Here is a 20379-nt window from a genome sequence, read left to right as displayed (position 1 = left end):
TCCAACGGCGAACCTCTCGGCAGCAATCTCAGCAAAACCACCAAGCCCAACTGCATCTGTTTGAGGATTAATCCTAGGGCCTGTGGGCACCTTTAGGCTCCATCTCCCATATTCTTTGGGAAATGGGAACTGCTGGGGGAGGAGTGTGGTGGTCCTCGACAATGACTCCCTCTGCAAGGCCTTTCTCAGTTCATTTCTCTACTGTACCATTAGCATAAAGCATTACAGACAGCAGATTTCCAAGAACGTCATACCAGATTTGCCTTCTTGCCATTTTCCCTAATTGCTCAGGGAAAAGAAAGCAGCCCCTAGTTTCCAGAAGAATTGGGTTACATCTTTAGATTAGATAGCATGGCAAGAATCAGGAAATCTTTTACTCATGCAGACAGACTTTCTAAGACAGACAATAATGCCTCCTTTTTTTTTTTTTTTTTTTCCCTTCTTCTCCATCTATTTTATTCTATAAAGTTTCCATGGCTTTATATAAGACAATTTGTAGCCCTTGGCATCTTAGCATTTTTACAGCCAAGAAAGGCAGAGCTATGCACTTCTGGCAAGACAATAGTATTTGAAGCTCAGCAGGCATGTGATTTTATAATCATGTCAAAGGACCAAGCAACTATAACTTTTAACCCTTCATGTTTGGGGTGATAATTCCAGGCAGTTGTATTATTTGACTTTTTGCTTCTCTCTTTCCAAAGTTCAATGTTGAAGCTTGATTCCCAAGGGAGAAAAAAGTACTTCCTGCATCTTGAAGCAGGATGGCATTAAGTTTCTTACTTCCTTCCCATTGTTTGGTTTAGCTGGTTGACACTCTGAGCTTACTGTGAACAGCTTTTGGAGTTTTAGGGAGGTTAACTATTGGGTTTCATCTCTAGCTTCAAGAAGCATCTGCAAATAATCAAGATACAGAAAGAAGCTCAGAGTGGGAGCAGCCTCCGGGATTTGATTTAACTAAACCTTCCTGTGAGCCACATTTCTTTGTTTACATACATTCTTGCTCTGGAGGCCAACTTCCTGTCATAAAGCTGCATACCAAATTTGAGCATTTAGAAAACAGCGTTGCTCAAACCATTATAAACTATGGAAGCAGACTTCAAGTAATTATTATTTTTAAAGGATATGTAAAAAAAAGAAAAAAAAGTAGCACCTAACCCTCACTTTCTTTTTCTTATCATCATATACATTCACACACTTATATATAGAAAGGAAAATTAGCGCTATTTTCTGCACAAAAATATCTGTCAGTACAGACCTAGTGTGGAGACATCAAAGTGCCAGAGTACAAAGACTGAAAGGAAAGGAACTTACTTTTCAAAAGTGATGAATCTCCAGGAGAAGAGACACAGTGTGACCAATCCCATACGGTATAAATTCGAGCAATACAAGTCTCAAATAATTCTGGTGTCATGGTTCCTTCAGCTCCTTCAGTGTATCATCCTTTACCAGCAGTTATTTTCTACTTTTTTGATCTATTTCTGCCTTCTTTTTCAAAACCTCATTTACTATACCCTTTCCTTCTTTCTCTTGATTCTTCCTTCTCTCTTTCTCCCAATAAATCTCTTAGTTTTCTTTCTTAGGTGATATCTATTTTTAGCATAAATGTGAGTATATGTGTACTTTCCTAGCCTACTGCTCTCCAAGATACACATCATAAGGTTCAGTGTCCAGTCTATGATTGTTGTTCAGTCGCTCCGTTGCATCCAACTCTTTGTGACCCCATGGACTGCAGCATTCCAGAATTCCCTGTCCTTCACCATCTCCTAGAGTTTGCTCAAACTCATGTCCATTGAATCAATGATGCCATACAACCATCGTATCCTTTTATTCCCCTTTCTCCTCCTGCCCTCAATCTTTCCCAGCATCAGGGTCTTTTCCAATGAGTTGGCTCTTTGCATCAGGTGGCCAAAATGTTGAAGCTTCAGCTTCAGCATCAGTCCTTCCAATGAATATTCATGGTTGACTTCTTTTAGGATTGACTGGTTTGGTCTCCTAGCTGTCCAGAGTACTCTTAAGAGCCTTTTGAACTGTGATGTTGGAGAAGGCTCTTGAGAGTACCAGCGTGTGCTTCATTCAGCTCAGCATTTCTATGCTAGGTCTGCTACTACTGCTGCTGCTGCTAAGTCGCTTCAGTTGTGTCTGACTCTGTGCGACCCCATAGAGGGCAGCCTACCAGGCTCCCCAGTCCCTGGGATTCTCCAGGCAAGAACACTGGAGTGGGTTGCCATTTCCTTCTCCAGTGGATGAAAGTGAAAAGTGAAAGTGAAGTCGCTCAGTCGTGTCCGACTCTTAGCGTCCCCATGGACTGCAGCCCATCAGGCTCCCCCATCCCTGGGATTCTCCAGACAAGAATACTGGAGTGGGTTGCCATTTCCTTCTCCAATGCATGAAAGTGAAAAGTGAAAGGGAAGTCGCTCAGTCGTGTCCGACTCTTAGCATCCCCATGGACTGCAGCCCACCAGGCTCCTCCGTGCATGGGATTTTCCAGGCAAGAGTACTGGAGTGGGGTGCCATTTCCTTCTCCATGGTTCTCTTGATAGTACCCTATTTAAAATCTATTCCCACCTTTGTATCTATGACAATACTAATTTCTGCATTAATCACCATTATAGGCTCCTTTTCTTTCCACATACTTTAAATCTAGGGGCTTCCTAGTATACCCACTTTTAGATGTAGTCTTTTTCTAATCTACACATGTTCTCACTTCCTTTCCCATACCATTAGTTACACAGTATATGCTGATGATTCCCACATCTATATATCTAGCTTCTGGTTTTCCCTCACTTACTGCATCCTTTTAGTGACCAGTTTCTCTCAGTCCTGTCTACAAATCTCTCTTGAATCTACCATTTATTACTCTCTCCAATTTTGCCTGTGTTCTGTGCTCAGTCGTGTCCATTTTTTTGAGACCTCATGGACTGTAGCCCTCCAGGCTTCTCTCTCCATGGGATTTTCCAGCCTTCAAAATAGTATAATATAAAAGGACCCAGACTCAAGATTCCCTGTGTGTAAATCTTGGGTCTGTCTCCTGCTAGCTTTGTATGTCTGGGTAAGTAACTTAACTCCACAGTACCTCAGCTTCCACATCAGTAAAATGAAGATAGAGCAACATTCACAGTGCATGTCAATGTTATTATTATCATTATTTTAATTCATCATTTTTAAGAATCTCAATAGTTGTAATGACCACTGAACAGAATTCCCCCACTGTTGGCTCTCTTCACCTGAAACTACCAAAACATTGTTAATCAGCTAGCTATACCCCAATATAAAATGTTTTGGGTGTTAAGAAAAAAAAAAAGTAATATGTTGGCAAACAGCTCTATCTTCCTAAAGTGTTAGAATATCTTTTCAGTTCATTTAGTCCTGGGATGGCGCCCCTTAATTTTTATAATCTAATTGTGATGAGCCATGTTTTATGTAGTGATTCCTGCCAGCCTTTTGAACCTGAGAGTCCCTTGGACTGCAAGGAGATCCAACCAGTCCATTCTGAAGGAGATCAGCTGTAGGTGTTCTTTGGAGGGAATTATGCTAAAGCTGAAGCTCCAGTACTTTGGCCACCTCATGCGAAGAGTTGACTCATTGGAAAAGGCCCTGATGCTGGGAGAGATTGGGGGCAGGAGGAGAAGGGGACGACAGAGGATGAGATGGCTGGATGGCATCACTGACTCTATGGACGTGAGTCTGGGTGAACTCCAGGAGTTGGTGATGGACAGGGAGGCCTGGCGTGCTGCGATTCACGGGGTCGCAAAGAGTCGGATGCGACTGAACGACTGAACTGAACCTGTTAGCGCAGAGCAGAACAAAGAATACCAGATCTCCCCTCCAACTTTGAAGCAGCAATTATGATGCCATATATGCAGCCTCTCAGTAAGAGAATTATTTTCCCTTTGGCAAAAATTTCTATTTGTCTGTTTCTTAAACTGCATTCTAAACAGACAAGTTGAAAATGAGAGTTAGTAATTTTTATGGGTACAGCCAAGTCATGTATTGAGCCAGCAGTACTCAAATACAAATATCATTACACAACTTCTAACCATGCCCACCTGTCATTTATATTCTTTATTTGTCTTACCTCCTTTACATTTTGTTCCTAGCATTGCATTCTACTGTCATGCTTTACTGTACTGAAAGCAATAACCATGGACATGAAATAAATTGATTGCATTCAAGAGAGATAGCGTAGATGGTAGAAGTAATTAAGTATAGAGGTAAATCTTCCTACAAAACAAAAACTGACATTTTTTTTTTGTAGTCCTGAAACTTTAGTTACTCCACTTTGAAACTGGTATTTACTTAAGTGAAAGAAAAGAACAACCCAGTATGCATAGCAATAATGTGAGTTCTAGAAAGTGGACGATGAGGATAGTCATGAGCTAGCATCCCGAGAATCACTAAAATTGTAGAGAGAAAAATAATTAAAGAGTTGGTTGGAACATTGCAATATACATGTGTACCATACTATCCAGTTTCTCAGTATTTGAAAGGACATATAAATGATATTTGTTGCAGTTTGTTATGGACAACTTCTATAGTGTTTTTTTTTTTTTCCTTAAAGTAACTTGATTAGATTTTAAAAGTGTTGTGTGGTTACCCATCATTTTATTTGTGATAGCAAACACAGAAAGACACAGTGACTTAATAGACAGAAATCGCAAAATTGGGGGAAAAAACACATCTATGCCAATTTCTGGGCTTTCCTGGTGGCTCAGACAGCAAAGAATCCATCTGCAATGCGGGAGACCTGGGTTTGATCCCTGGATTGAAAAGATTCCCTGGAGGAGGGCATGGCAACCCACTCCAGTATTCTTGCCTGAGAATCCCAGTGGACAGAGGAGCCTGGCAGGCTGTAGTTCATGGGGTCGCAAAGAGTTGCACACCACTGAGCGACTAAGCACACATATCAATTTCTATATTAATTTTTTAAAAAGTGTTGATTTCCTTCATGTTTGTGCAACTGACATGACATACTTGAGGCAACTTTATCAAATAATATAATTTTTAATTTGTAACGAGAATTCTCTGTTGAGTTTTTCGGATTCATTAGAACAGAATTTGGTTAGTGTCAGTATTTTTAGGTATTTAAAAATGTAGAGTTATCTCCTCATTAGAGTTACTTACACTACTTAAATCAGTTTTTTTTCGATGTTACTCAAAGCATCTTGTTATCATGATTTCTGAGATGACAGCATTACACATTTATCTTCTAGAACTGGTATGAATTGATCATTGGCATATTTCTGTAGTACTTTGTTTTGAGGGATTTTTTGGGGGGAAGAATAACTATTTAATTTAAAGCTTCTCAAATTATTTAGACAATATATTTTAATAAATAATATTGCATATACTTACTATATCTCAGTGCCCAGAGACAAGAGAGATGACCTCTATTAAAGATAAAACTGAATGAAAATTTCTTTCTTTGTTTACAGGTGTATGGCTCCAGAGCCATAATGTAGAATAGTTGAAAATGCAGCAAAGGAAGGACTTCTTTGTTTAGCTATGTCTTCTTACGTTTGTGAATATGGGTTGGGTCGTAATGGCAGTAATAACAGGAGCGCCGGTGTTCAAGCGATTTGCTAGGAATGGTGCTGCCTTATCAGCCCCTCATACCGCAGAAGGCAACTGCCAGCAGAACTGTTCCAAAGTTTGCTTTGTGGAAGGTAGATAAGTGGTCCCTCAGGTAGGAAAGACTCAGACAGTAAAGCCTTACAGATTCCAAGTGACACTGTAGCGGTGTTTGGATGTGAACAGGAAGTTCATGCAGTTCTCTGCTGTGTAATGTGAAGTTTAGATTCCTCAGTAAGCATGTGCTTTGTTCTGTTCCCTTAGAAACTTCAGAATAGATGCCAACACGATATTAATATTTGATCATCTTTAATTTTTCAAAAGCTTTAATTTGAAACAATCAAGAGGCACATGGAATATATCATCTTCCTGCGTGTTCGTAATACTGTTATGCTGTAACTGGGTTTGTGCTTATCCAGATTTAATGAAACTTATGTAAAGAGGAAGACTGCATATCAAAATATTCTATCTTTATCACATAACCATCCAAGTCCTTCCTTTGCTGTATTTTAAACTATTCTACACTATGACTCTATTTATAGGTTTTATTTTATTTAAATATCTTATCAATTAGCCTCTAAGGTCTTTGAAGACAAAAATCTATGCCTGCCTATGCTTATTGCAAATAATCAGAAACCAGTTAAAACTCTGAAATTGGAGGGATAACTATCAGTTGAATGAATTAAAGCTTTTTTAAGTGTTGTTTTCAAAGGTGTGAGGAAGACAGTACTGTTTGATTTAATCCTAGAGCATACAGTACAGTGAAGAAACACACCCAACGCATGTTTACTTTTAATATATGAATAATATTAAGCCAAGAATTCCTTTATAACATTTCTTATATTCTTACTATGAAAAGCTACAACAAAAACCAAAGCTATTTGTGCAAAATAAAATGGGAGAACAAATACAATATTTGTAAAAGTGAAAAAAAAATGTGTATGTAGAATTTCAATTATCAGCAATATTTTTCCAGAGTCTATCCTGATATTCTTTGTAAACAGAAGGAAACATATAATAGAAAAATAATATGGCTATGTCCTTTGTGCAAAATAATATTGTTACTGATCTATCAGTATTATTCTAGGTTTATAGAATTTTCCTTGTCTGGTTCCCATTGTGACCAATAGCAGAGGTTTATAAAATGACTGGCTGGAGAAAAGGGAGACAATTTATGTCCATGGAGTGTAGAAAAATTAACAGACCTCCACAGGCATTAAACTCACGGTTTCATTGTGTTAGCTCAAGGCTTATCCCAAAGGAGCAAAGCTGCCAGGGTTTAGGGTCTGTTTCTTTTCTCATACAATGCCCTTTATAGCTCATCATTGCACTCAGCTTTTTCATAGCTTTGCAGCTTGAAAATTCCACCACTTTCTGGTTGTACAACTAATGTAAACTCCAAACTATAATCGACTTCTTAGTATAAGCAAATGTTCAAGACCATTTCCTAATATAGAAAGATATGCTATTTTGATCACGTTCTGCAGCTTTTGGCTATTTTGTTTTGTTTTGTTTTTGGCCCACCCTGAAACCTCATTTTAATGTGGAAAGCTCTCAAATATTTAGATAGGAATATAAATAAAAATGACTCCTGTCTTCTTTTATAAATCTATTGCTACTGTTACTCCTCTGCCATCATTTTAAATTTTTTGTATTTAACTACAATGAAAATTCTTAATTTTAGAGTGTTTTTTTCCCCTCACATATAGCACTTAAGGTTTGTAAGTGTTTCATTAAAGATCAATTCACTTAACGCATCCACATGCTTCTTTGTTGGCATTCAGTATGTCAAACAATACTTACATGTAGTGGCTGCTTAATAGTTACACTGTAACTATCTCTTGAAAAAAAATCATCACAAAAGTTAAATTCACTTAATTTCTGAGAAAAATATATGTATATTTATATACATACATAAGTATGCATACATCTGTTGATCTGTAGTGGTGGTGGTGGTTTAGTTACTAAGTCGTGGCCGACTCTTGTGCCCTGGCCAGGTTTCTCTGCCCATGGAATTTTCCAGGCAAGAATACTGGAGAGGGTTGCCATTTCCTTCTCCAGGGGATCTTCCCCATCTTCCCAACCCAGAAATCAAACCTGGGTCTCCTGCATTGCAGACGGATTCTTTGCCAACTGAGCCATATGTGCATATACATGTATAGATATAGAGAGGATGCTACAGAAAATAAATATATCAAAATCAAAATCACCATAGTAGTTATGCTATGGAAGGCATATTTGTGGCAGGTTTTGTTTAAATATGGTACTTTTGAGAACAAAGATATTCCCTCATTTCAAGAAGGTCATGTTGGATCTGCTGCTAAGTCGCTTCAGTCGTGTCCGACTCTGAGCGACCCCATAGACGGCAGCCCACCAGGCTCCCCTGTCCCTGGGATTTTCCAGGCAAGAGTACTGGAGTGGGGTGCCATTGCCTTCTCCCATGTTGGATCTAGAAGACCTAAATAAAATGGACTGCATTGAGTAGTACACTTATATACATTTATATATTATTCCAAGAATAATACATGTTATAAGTCAAGAATTGCCACAGTGTTTTGCAAAATGGTCAAAAAATAACATTAAACTCCAGTGCAAGGAATACTGCAGATTATTTTGTTGAAAGTCATTTACCCTGTACTTTGACAGAAACTGTTGATAAATTATAATCAAACCAGATCTCAACCTACACTTTGGTGTATAGGAATATATTTGACATAATACTTTGTTATCAAAGAGAAATGAGGATGGTGAGAGTATAAACAGAGAAATGTTTTTCAGAAAAATTTTATTTTTTGTGTTTATCTTTAGTAAGATGGTTATAAGCATACTGTCTTTATTTTGGGGAAAAAAATCCCCCAAAAGGAAAATAAATACAATTTTAAAATTTGAGCATTTAGTGTGAATCCAGAGTCTTCTCTAAACTCTTCTTTGTTCTTTTTATTTATTCTCAGACAGGGAAACATTTCTTATTTTATTCGATATTTTAAATGTAAATTTGAATATCAATATTTAAGTGACGTAAGAGGACATGAAACGAAAGTACTGTGTCAATGTTAGGAGGTTTCTAGATATAAACATCAGAAGGTGCCATGTGGTCTAATTCTATGAGGGAAATTCAACAATACACTTCTGTTTACAAAGCTGGAATGTAAAACCCACATCAGATAATCGTCTGATGTTAGGAATCCTCATGGTATAGGGAGTTTATTGTAATTCAGTGTTTCCATATTGTTTAGAATGTCACACATTTTGTTTTCACCGGTGTCCATTTCTCCATCCAAGTTTGGGGCAAGCTCACTGCTTTTCGTCTTCCCTGGGCTTGTGATTGCTTGCCCCCAGTTCTCTGAGGAGTTACTTCACATCCCAGAGGAAAAACCACTTCGGGCTCTTATGACAGAAGTGTGACAGTGACCACACTCCTGTTTCTTTCTAACACTTACTCAAGACAGTAAATTCTGGCAGTTGAATTAGAGTTCATCCAATTTCTCAATCAACATCAACAAATAACTTTATTCTGGGAAGGCAAAACCTCAGGATCTATCTTTTTGTCCAAAGTTGGCACTGACTGGAGAAGGCATTATTAAACCTGAATTACCTTTAATCTCAAGAATCAAAACTGTAGGTTTTATTCTCAGTGATCCAAATCAACCTCATTGATTTCTCAATGGGGGTACACAGTACTGCCTTCTTATAGAATTTTAATAGGTGCAATGTAGAAAAAAGAAATTCCCATTTAAAAAAAAAAACAAACAAACTTGGAGTGGGGAATGATAAAGATAGGTTTAAAAAGTTAAAGAAGTGTCTTTAATGCAAGGATCTTGGAGTAATCAATGTTAATGTGCAGCATCTACAAGGACTTCCCTGATAGTTCAGTTGGTAAAGAATCCGTTTGCAATGCAGGAGACCCCAGTTCAATTCCTGCATCGAGAAGATTCCCCTGGAGAAGGGATAGGCTACCCGCTTCAGTATTCTTGGGCTTCCATTGTGGCTCAGCTGCTAAAGAATCCACCTGCAATGCGAGAGACCTGAGTTCGATCCCTGGGTTGGGAAGATCCCCTGGAGAAGGGAAAGGCTACCCACTCCAGTATTCTGGCCTGGAGAATTCCATGGACTGTATGGGGTTGCAAAAGAGTTGGACATGATGAGCAACTTTCACTCAACCTACAAAGTGTCCTTTATAAAAGGGAATTTCAAGTTTCACCCAAACCCCATTGCTGAGTCAGCATTATAAACAGCTGCCTCCACCCTGAAGGAGCACCACGTGACTCAACCACATTATATAAGAGTACAGTTTTCAAAGAAAATGAAAGAGTGCACATGGGCATAATCTCTAGTCTCTCTTTTCCTCCTGTGAATTCTAGCAAGGCTCCTACAATGTGTTTACTCTAACAGTCATAGCGTAGGCAACTCTAAGAAGTGGAACCAGGAAATGGCTTTGGCTTACTCTCTGTCTCCAGGCAGAAGAGTGTGATTAACTTTGATACTTGGTTACAAACTGTACTGCCCAATCGTGCTTTTTCAAGTCTTTCATTAGGATTTCAGAAAACACTTCAGTGAACAACAACTTATTCTGTCTCTCTCTTACAAATATTCCTCTTAAGGGCATTATGAGTGAAATAGTTTTGACTGAGGCCAGAACTGAAGTATTATGGATACTACTAGCCAAAGTCACCTTAATATTTTTTGAAACCACACCTTAGATGCATCCTTTAATATTTCTTTCATATATAGCTCCCATACTTGCTTAACCTCATAGTTTTAAAATTTGAATCTGTGGAATAGCTGCTAATTAAGTAGCATTGAAATGTTGGCTTCACTACTTACTAGCTAGGTGGGCTTCATTTTATACTGTCTTTGAGCTTCAATTTCCTAGAATATAAATGGAATTACTAATACCCATCTCCTTGTGTTACTTCAAGTACTTATTGAAAAAAATATATGTAAAGTCATTAAGATAGTACATGGCATGTCATAAGAGCTAGATAAATTGGGATAGCTACAAATTTCTCCTCTTATAATTTCCTCACTGTGCAGCACCAGATCAAATTGGATCATCCCTCTGTTTAATTCCATCTGCTGAGGTTCAATCAACTTCATTGTTGAATAGATTCTAGACTTCCTGAAATTGACAGGCAAAATCACCCCCTTCCTATTTAGCACCCCCGACTGTGTCACTTTTCACTTCTACATCTATCCAGTCCCACCAGCATTAAATCTGTTCGTTTAATCCATCAAGCTTGGTCTACTTACTTCTACTTGCTCTACTTATTCCTTAGAATTCTCATCTGTAATATTTTTATTGGGTTGAATCCCTCTTGTCACTTAGGTTCCAGTCCAAATGTTGCCTTTCCTGAACATATAAACATGTACTATTGTTTTAATGATATTTCCCACTCACTGAAATTCTCTCGTTTATTTACTTGTTTTTGCCTAGCTTCAGCATTAGAATGGTGTCAGGTGTAGGGACCTTCTCTGTTGTGTTCAGTGCTGTATTCAAAGTGCTTAGAATAGTATTTGGAACAAGGTAAATACTCAGTTTTTAGTCAATAGAATTAATGGAGTAGACTGTGGCCTCATAAGTGATCCTGCATTGGTTTTGGCCAGGACTAGAAATTGTGGCTATTCTGGTATCTGGCACCAGAGGGAGGTGTCTGGGGGAATAGCTGAATGAGATATTTAGTCAGTATTCTTAGCTCTTCATTTTAATTATTTTTACCTTTCCTATTCAGTGTTATGGGCTTCCCTGGTGGCTCAGACAGTAAAGAATCCATCTGCAATGTGGGAGACCTGGGTTCGATCCCTGGGTTAAGAAGATCCCCTGAAGAAGGGAATGGCAACCTACTCCAGTATTCTGGCCTGGAAAATCCCATGGGCAGAGGACTGTGTCAGGCTTGCAGTCCATGGGGTCGCAAAGAGATGGACACAGTTGAGCGACTTCACTTCACTTTGCCTCCTCAGCTCTCTCAGGGAGAATACCTTCTTTGTCCTGTGTGTCCTGGTTCTCCTGGCCGATCCCCTCTACAGGATTCTTCTCGTTTCTGGGATATGACCAGACTAGGATGGTGGAGTGTAGAAGGCCTGCGAAGTCAACCAAAGAAGGGAAGGCAGAGGGGAAATGGGACAACCTATACTGCTTCTTCTCTCCTGTCACTAGGATTGCTCAGTCAAAATGGCCCATGATTGACTCTGTAGAAATGAGTGATGAGTATACCAATAGTGACAGTTTAAATATAATTCAAAAATGTTTATTTAATACTTTATAGTTGTTAATCTATTTGTGTTTATACATTAAATGTATATATGTATGAATACATGCATGAATGAATTAATGAACAGGCAGTATTTTTATTTTTGCCTATGTTATTAACAAAGTTATTCTTTAGATATTTTATGATTTTTGACAGAAATAAAGCAAGTAGAAAAGAAGTTAGTTTTATTATGCGTAAATCAAGCAGATGAAAAAGAAATCCTTAGGTAATTTTATGTTAGCTAAATTTAAAACAAAATAATAGCATCCTTTTATGTAATTATTTCCATCATATAAATCAAAGGCTTTTTAGAGACATTATCTCATTCCTTCCAACATCATTATGTAGATTATGGTTTGGAAAGAAAAAATATCTTTTTATATATAAAGAATAATTTAAAAATTCAGGCTATGACAGACATTGTTTAATTTAGTCATTTCTAAGAAGCCTGAATTGACCAACTGCCTTTGGGTTGTGTAACTATTTTTAGCTTAGGGCAGTTATTTATATATAATTCCCCAAGGAAACTATTTATTCTTAGCTCTATTCTCAGAATCCTGATTTTGAGAGAGAGAGAGAGAGAGAAGATACATGAAAGCAAGATTAAAGAGTGGAAACTTTTATGAGGTTTCACATATTTAAACGAAGATGCTTTTTGTTTTTAAGATTGGCAACTTCACAAAAATGTTATATTGGTATGATACAGTGAAATTGATGATTCTCCTACGTGGTTGGTGATAATATTGATTGATCTCTTTTTGAGAAACAACTAGAAAGTCTCTTGAATTCCACTTGGAACTACTAATCTCGTATCTTCAAACTTAGCATCGGCAAAGAATACAAAATATTAAGAAGGGGGAAAAAACTCAATTCTAGAAAATGAAATTTAATATAATCTCCACTTGGAAATAAAAAAAGAAACAATTTAAAATGGACACAAATAAAGGACTGGATAAGAAAGTAATATAATATCATTGGAGGGATTTACATGGTCATTAAAATATTTGCAAACAATACTGAACAATTTAATGACTTAGTAAAAAGCCAGTATGAAATAATGGATGCTCTCAAAAACATTAGCTTAATACTGATTAAATGTTGATTATTCTGAAGTTTACATATCAACTTTTAACAACTATTTACCAAAGTTCAGTTGATCTCAAACTTATAAAGAGCAGATTATCAGTCATATTGTAGCTAATTCAGTTTGATGGGAGTGTGGAAAGCCATGTTTCTCAAAGTGACTATTTTAAAAAGCATCATTAGTGCTTTCTTAGGGTTATTGTGGTTGACTAATAACATGACATTAAAAAATTTCCAAGCTAAACTCGTATTAGTCATGTTCCACTGAGTAAAATTTAAGGAACTCAAGTGATGAGTCACATGTTGCTTTAGACCAAAAAAAAAAAGGGGGGGGGGGGAGAAAGAAAGGAAAAAAAGAGGAAGAAAGATAAAGTCTTAAAAGAGAAATTTTGGCTTTGCTTTTTGCTATTCTGTTTGTCACAGACTTTTGAAGGAGACCAGCTTAAATTTTTCAGTTTTCCATGAAAGTTTACAAGCTCATCTTCTACACACCTGATTCCTAGAGCATAAGCTCTATCATTAAGCCAAGTATATAAGATTAGTGTGGTAGGCAGAATTTTGGTCCCTGTGGTCTTCATCCCCTTGTGCAATACCTGTGAATGTTTCCTTATGTGATCAAGGGGACTTTGCATATGGAATTAAAGTTGCTAACCAGCTGGCTTTAAGAAGATTATCCTGGGCAATCAGTTGTGGCCGATGTAGTCGCATGTGCCTTTATAAGCAGACAAGACAGAGAATAGAGGCAGAGAAGGACCATTCTTAAAAACGAAAAAGGCCTGAGTCAAGGAACAGGCAGTGGCTTCCAGAAGTAGAGAACAAACCATAGTGACAGGTAATCCCACAGCTGCATGAAACTGAATTGTGCTGCTTCCCTGAAAAAACCAGGAAATGGATTCTCACCCAGAGCCCCCAGGAGGGGCCATAGCCCTGCTGACCCCTAGATCTCTACCTTGTAAGACTAAGCAGAGGTCTTAGCCTAGCCCACCTGACTTCTGAAACAATGAGATACCCACACCCACTACAACCTACCACCTAAAAAATTTGTTAAATAATAAATCTGAATTTGTGGTACTTTGTTACAGCAGCAGAAAGAAGCTAATACACTAGTAGACCTTACTGCCTTCATTGGAGAGTACTAGTGTCTCAAGACAATACCTTCCAAAGGCCAAAAAGATAAGAAGCCTGTTTATGAAGGAGTTGGAAAGATACAAAGTCACATTCTCCTCTAGATGATTCAATCAAATTGGATTAAGCCTGACAACATTACCTTAGTTCTGTTTAGAGTCACTTTCTTCTCTTAATTGGATTTTAACACTGCCCCTTTGCCTTTATAAACGTAGGTTGGAAACGCCTGGCATGTTATTACTATAACTGTTTTCACTTTTAGATTTTTGAAAAATTCACCAGAGCAAGGCAGTGGGACAGAGGCTGGCCTCTCCTGGTGAATCAGGGCCTCATGGAACTGTCACTGAGAGGAGTATGTTCTGAACCTTCCTGGTTCATTCCTAAAGATCCCCATCAGATCATTAGTTTTACAGTATTGGTGACCGGTTTGCTGTTATCTCTTTTGACTGATTTCAGTTCTGGCCCTACTCAAGCCTCTCTTTGGACCACAGTTGAACAATGAAACTATCTGGTACCACAAGCATCGTTGGCCTTCAGACACAAGATATTCTCTCCAGTGCCCAGTGATTGAGGTGATAAAGAAAATTCCTCTAGGTGCAAAATTGTCTCCATAGCCAGACCACCTTCTTTGACTCACCTTTTTGGCTACCAGCTGCCTTAAATGATTACGCCACCTTTGAACATTATTCTACAATGTGGTATTTTTTTTCCTGCCACTTTTTTATACTTTTGAGTTATGTGCCTATTCAGCCTAAACTGTTCTGACTCCATGAAATGTTTATGTACTCCTCTGAGATTAAAAAAAAAAAAAAAAAAAAAAAAGAAGTGCGGTTCTGAGAAATACATCACTTTCTCCCTGGAACCTGTGGATGTGAAGATGGCTCCTGTCTCCTTACAACTTGGGAATCAGAGAAGTGTTTGAGAACTGTTATAAGACAATGAGACTCTGGAAGGAGGGGACAGTCAATATGAGGGCAAGTTCATAGGGAAGATCCATCCCAACAGATTATACCAAAATGCATTTCCAGGATGAATTTCTTATTTCTGCCATCTTTTGTAATAAATTATTTTTCTTTTTCTATGGAAAAAAAGTCTGAAAAATTTATTCTGTGCCTCTCTATATTCTACTTAATCACATAAAACTATATGATAGGAGAGAATAGTATTTTCTTCTCTATATTGAGAAGTTTGATAATCAATTATGCTGCTTCTCTCTTTTCACTGATAGAAACCCGAGTGCTAATTCAGTATTCAAATCTAAGCATATGGTATTTATGGTCATAAATAAGACCAAACACATGTATCATCAGCACACTATTTTTCCCCTTTATTGATTTTCTAATTATATTCAAACATCCCATGTTCTGATTTTTATTTTAATTTTCTTCCCCTGAGCTTATTGTGTGACTTTATTTTTGTAAGATCTTTCAAATTCTTTGCAGATTAATGTGGGAATATATAAAGTATAAATATCCATCAATCAGTGTTTATTTCTGAAAATGTACCCATGTATATTTGATTTCTGAGATTGCTAAGAATGTATCAGTGTATATTTTCTGTATCAATGGATAAGAAGAACATCTAAGCTTTGGGGGTTTTGTTTCTCTGCTCTGTCCATATTTTTTCCTCCTTGAACCTGCCAGTGAAGTGTATACAAAGTGCTTTTCTCGAGCAGGTTCTGTTTAATGTAGCTACTGATGTTTGAGATATGAGAACTCTCACAGGGAGAAATAAAAACTAGCAATATAGCATATAGCATTTAGAAAAGCTTTATCTTTTAGTATTTTGTTGTTACTCTGTTTTGTGTTGAATTGTGTGTCTCCCCACTGACATGGGAAAGAAAATATGTCCAAGTCCTAACACCCCAGTATCTGTGAACGTGACCTTATTTGGAAATAGGATCTTTGCAGATCCCATTTAAGTTAAGGATTTCAAGATGACATCATCCTGGATTTAGGATGAGTACTTATTGTTACCCTTGTAAGACAAATAGCAGAATAACACACAGTGGGCATAAGAACATGATGGTAAAGATTAGAGTTAAGCTGCCATTAGCCAAGGAACGCTTGGGACCACAGAAACGAGAAATGATGATTGTTGTTGTTCAGTCGCTCAGTCATGTCTGACTCTTTGAGACTGCAGCATGCCAACTTTCCCTGTCCTTCACCATCTCCCAGAGCTTGCTCAAACTTGTGTCCATTGAATCAGAGATGTCATCCAACCATCTTGTCCTCTGTTGCCCCCTTTTCCTCCTGCCTTCAATCTTTCCCACATCAGGGTCTTTTCTAATGAGTCAGCTCTTTGCATCACGTGGCCAAAATATTGGAGTTTCAGCTTCAGCAGCAGTCCTTCCAGTGAATATTCCAGGTTGATCTCCTTTAGGGTGGACTGGTTGGATCTCCTTGCAGTCCAAGGGATTCTCATGAGTGTTCTGCAACACTACAGTGCAAAAGCATCAATGCTTTGACCTTTTTTTATTGTCCAACTCTCCATCCATACATGACTACTGGAAATGATGCTATTGTCTAATTTCCCTCAGATCTATTTCTCCTTTGACATCCTTGGAGGGACAGGGGAAGGGAGGGGCAAGGGGTAACCACAGCAGTGCAGGAAGAAGAAGGAGGACTAAGAGGAGGAAGAAGGAAAAAAAAATAGGAATATATTTTAAAAGGAGAAAGCAAAGATCACAGATATTTATTTTAAGCCATTGCTTAGTTACTGAATCAAGCTTTTTGACTCTGGCTACTGAGTCCAGGTGAAAGGAAATATCTCTATTTATAAAATCAACAGTTCTTAAGCACAGATGTTGAACAGATTGCATTTGCACTTTCCCATCTCAATACTGTTTCACTGGAATGAACAGAAAAGAACAGTCTCTTCAAATGAACAGGTGTACCTGTAATCTACTTGTCTAACCCATTTTAAGAGACTGGGTCGCAGATTTGTCTTTGGAGGAAAACTCTTGTATCAAGTTTGCTGTGGCTTATGTCAGCTAAAGTGCTTTTAATTCTGCTGTTACTCTCAATAGAAACTTAATTATCACTTCTCTTCTTTTTCCTCAGAAGTATCTTAATTACCGAGATAACCCCAGGCCTGCAGGGCCTTGGTTAAGAAGAGATCCTGCCAACCCTCAAATTCCTAGGTCGAGTTAAAGCACGTTTTTATATACTGAAAAGTAACAGTTTATCCTGGGATTGACTCAGGGCAAATTAATTTCTATTAATGAATTTTTTCTTCTGAGGAAAAATTCCTTTGAAAGTTATGCTGCTGTGGATATTTTTTGCAGGGAATTGACCTGAGGAAAGAAACTTCCTAGAATGATAAAGGTTTTTGTTTTTTTTTTTTGCAGTAGGGAAAATTTTAAATGTAGTTATTGATTCTGCTCCCAAATACTTAATAGAGCTCAGAGTTGCAGAAAACCAACTGTTGTAGAAGCCTAATAATATCACAGTCAACTTTTGTATACTGGGGATTGTTAATACTAAATATTAGTATGAGAATCTATTCTAATTTCTTCCTCTGTACTTTCAAACCTCCGTATTTCCTCTCTATATACATAATCATTTTAGGTACACCCCAAAGGCCTCTTTCCTCCAATAAGCAGTCTGCAGAGAATGTGTATTTCCCAATGTGAAAAGGAAAACAGGACTGTGAATACAGCACAAAATAGACTCAGATACATACTTTTGGAGGTAGACTGGGAAAAAAAATTCCCTGTGGAAGTTCAGGCACCAGACTGTCCTTCCTCTTGCTTTCTAAGAAAGCTCACAGACTGCCAGTAATAACTCTGAGAATCTCACTGTGAAGCCTGACTAGCTATATTTCTTCCACCATCCCAAATCATCTCGTCTTGAATAAATAATTTATTGACCTAAATTCTGGTCCATTTCGTTAGTGTGCACCCAGATACTAAGTTGTATCTGACTGTGACCCCATGGATGGCAGCTCACCAGGCTTCCCTATACTTCACTATCTCCCAGTGTTTGCTCAAACTCATGTTTATTGAGTGGGTGATGCCATCCAACCATCTCATTCTCTGCCACCCCCTTCTCCTTTTGCTTTCAATCTTTCCCAGCATCAAAGTGAAAGTGAAGTTGCTCAGTCGTGTCCGACTCTTTGCGACCCCATGGACTGTAGCCTTCCAGGCTCCTCCCTCCATGGGATTCTCCAGGCAAGAGTACTGGAGTGGGTTGCCATTTCCTCCTCCAGGGGATCTTCCCAACCCAGGGATCAAACCCAGGTCTCCCACATTCCAGGCATCAAGGTCTTTTCCAATAAGCTGGTTGTTTTCATTAGGTGGCCAAAGTATTGTAGCTTCAGCTTTAGCATCAGTCCTTCCAATGAATACTTAAAGTTGGAAGATCTCAACTGGTTTGATCTCCTTGCAGTCCAAGGGGCTCTCAAGAGTCTTCTCCAGCATCACAGTTCAAAAGCATCAATTCTTTGGCCTTCAGCCTTCTTTATGGTCCAACTCTCAAATCTGCACGTGACTACTGGAAAAATCATTGCTTTGACTATATGGACTTTTATCAGCAAAGTGATATCTCTGCCTTATAATATGATGCTAGTTTTGTCATAGCTTTTCTTCCAAGGAGCAAGTGTCTTTTATTTTCATGGCTGCACTCACCATCTGCAGTGATTTTGGAGCCCAAGAAAATAAAATCTCGGTTTGCACTTTTTCTACATCTATTTGCCATGAAGTGATGGGACTGGATGTCATGATCTTAGTTTTTTGAATGCTGAGTTTTAAGCCAGCTTTTTCACTCTCCTCTTTCACCTTCATTAGGTGTCTCTTTACTTCCTCTTCACTTTCTGTCATAAGGGTGGTATTATCTGCATATCTGAGATTGTTAATATTTCTCCTGGCCATCTTGATTTCAGCTTGTGATTCATCTAGCCCAGCATTTCACGTGATGTAGTCTGTATAAAAGTTAAATAAGAAGGATGAGAATATACAGCCTTGACTTACTCCTTTCCCAATTTTGAACCGGTCTATTGTTCCATGTCCGGTTTAATGATTGCTTCTTGTCCTGCATACAGGTTTCTCAGGAGATAGGTAAGGCGGTCTGGTATTCCAATCACTTTAAGAATGTTCCAGGCTTTGCTGTGAGAGAGTCAATACCTAGGCAGGTTTTCCTAGTGGTCTGGAGTTCTCCAGGAGGAGAAAAGAAGGAACGTTTTTTTCTTTCAGCCCAGATTGCACAAGGAAACTACTCATCTTGCTCAAGGATATGTTTTCCCTTAAACCCTGTAGCAATGATTATATAACAACAATGTATCCAGCTTGAGGACCTATTTCTCCTTGAGAACTTTCTGACTAATCCTGTCATTTTAAAATGAATATAATGGGAGAGGGTCAGGTAAGATCCTTCTATTGTTAGTTCTAATCCCATTATTTTAAAAGGCAAATAGTGGGAGTGGTAAGACCTGGTAAGACCTTAACAACTTGAGACATTCTTTTGATTTACTATAGTAACCAATTGAAAAAGTTATGTATATAGCTTCCTTATAAGACTAGTGACAGGGCTCTCTTCGTCCCCCTTCTGAAGTCTATGTCAGAAGATTTCTCTGTCCCCTTTCGTACTTTAATAAAACTCTGCTAGACAAAAACTCTTGAGTGATCAAGCCTGGTCCCTAGTCCCGAAGCTAATTCTTCCTCTTCAGAGATCATGAATCTGACACTTTTCACTGTAAGCTGTCATCTGGTAGCTCAGACAGTAAAGAATCTGCTTGCAATGCAGGAGACCTGGGCTTGATCCCTGGGTTGGGAAGATCCCCTGGAAAAGGGAATGGTGACCCATTCCAGTATTCTTCCCTGGAGAATTCCAAAGACAGAGGAGCCGTGCAGGTCCATGGGTTTGCAAAGAGTCAGACATGACTGAACAACTAACACTTTCACCGAGAATTTCCCACAATTTGCTGTGATCCATGCAGCCATGAAATTAAAAGACGCTTACTCCTTGGAAGGAAAGTTATGACCAACCTAGATAGCATATTCAAAAGCAGAGACATTACTTTGCCAACAAAAGTCTGTCTAGTCAAGGCTATGGTTTTTCCTGTGGTCATGTATGGATGTGAGAGTTGGACTGTGAAGAAGGCTGAGCGCCGAAGAATTGGTGCTTTTGAACTGTGGTGTTGGAGAAGACTCTTGAGAGTCCCTTGGACTGGAAGGAGATCCAACCAGTCCATTCTGAAGGAGATCAGCCCTGGGATTTCTTTGGAAGGAATGATGCAAAAGCTGAAACTCCAGTCCTTTGGCCACCTCATGCGAAGAGTTGACTCAGTGGAAAAGACTCTGATGCTGGGAGGGATTGGGGGCAGGAGGAGAAGGGGATGACAGAGGATGAGATGGCTG

The 20379-nt window shown here is 38.5% G+C and overlaps 1 long non-coding RNA gene across 1 annotated transcript in view; it reads left to right on the top strand.

Annotated features, from left to right (window-relative positions):
• LOC129630429 (uncharacterized) overlaps positions 1-14818 on the top strand; it is a 50050-nt gene extending 35232 nt beyond the window's left edge. The window contains exon 3 of the long non-coding RNA XR_008703703.1: positions 14481-14818. This is a non-coding gene — a long non-coding RNA (uncharacterized LOC129630429). The remainder of the gene's footprint in view (positions 1-14480) is intronic.
• The last annotated feature ends 5561 nt before the right edge of the window (positions 14819-20379 follow it).

This window comes from Bubalus kerabau, chromosome 16 (assembly GCF_029407905.1).
Source record: "Bubalus kerabau isolate K-KA32 ecotype Philippines breed swamp buffalo chromosome 16, PCC_UOA_SB_1v2, whole genome shotgun sequence".
Lineage (NCBI taxonomy): Eukaryota > Metazoa > Chordata > Mammalia > Artiodactyla > Bovidae > Bubalus > Bubalus kerabau.
The sequence above is the reverse complement of the archived record's forward strand: the minus strand, read 5'-3'. Positions and strand labels throughout refer to the sequence as shown.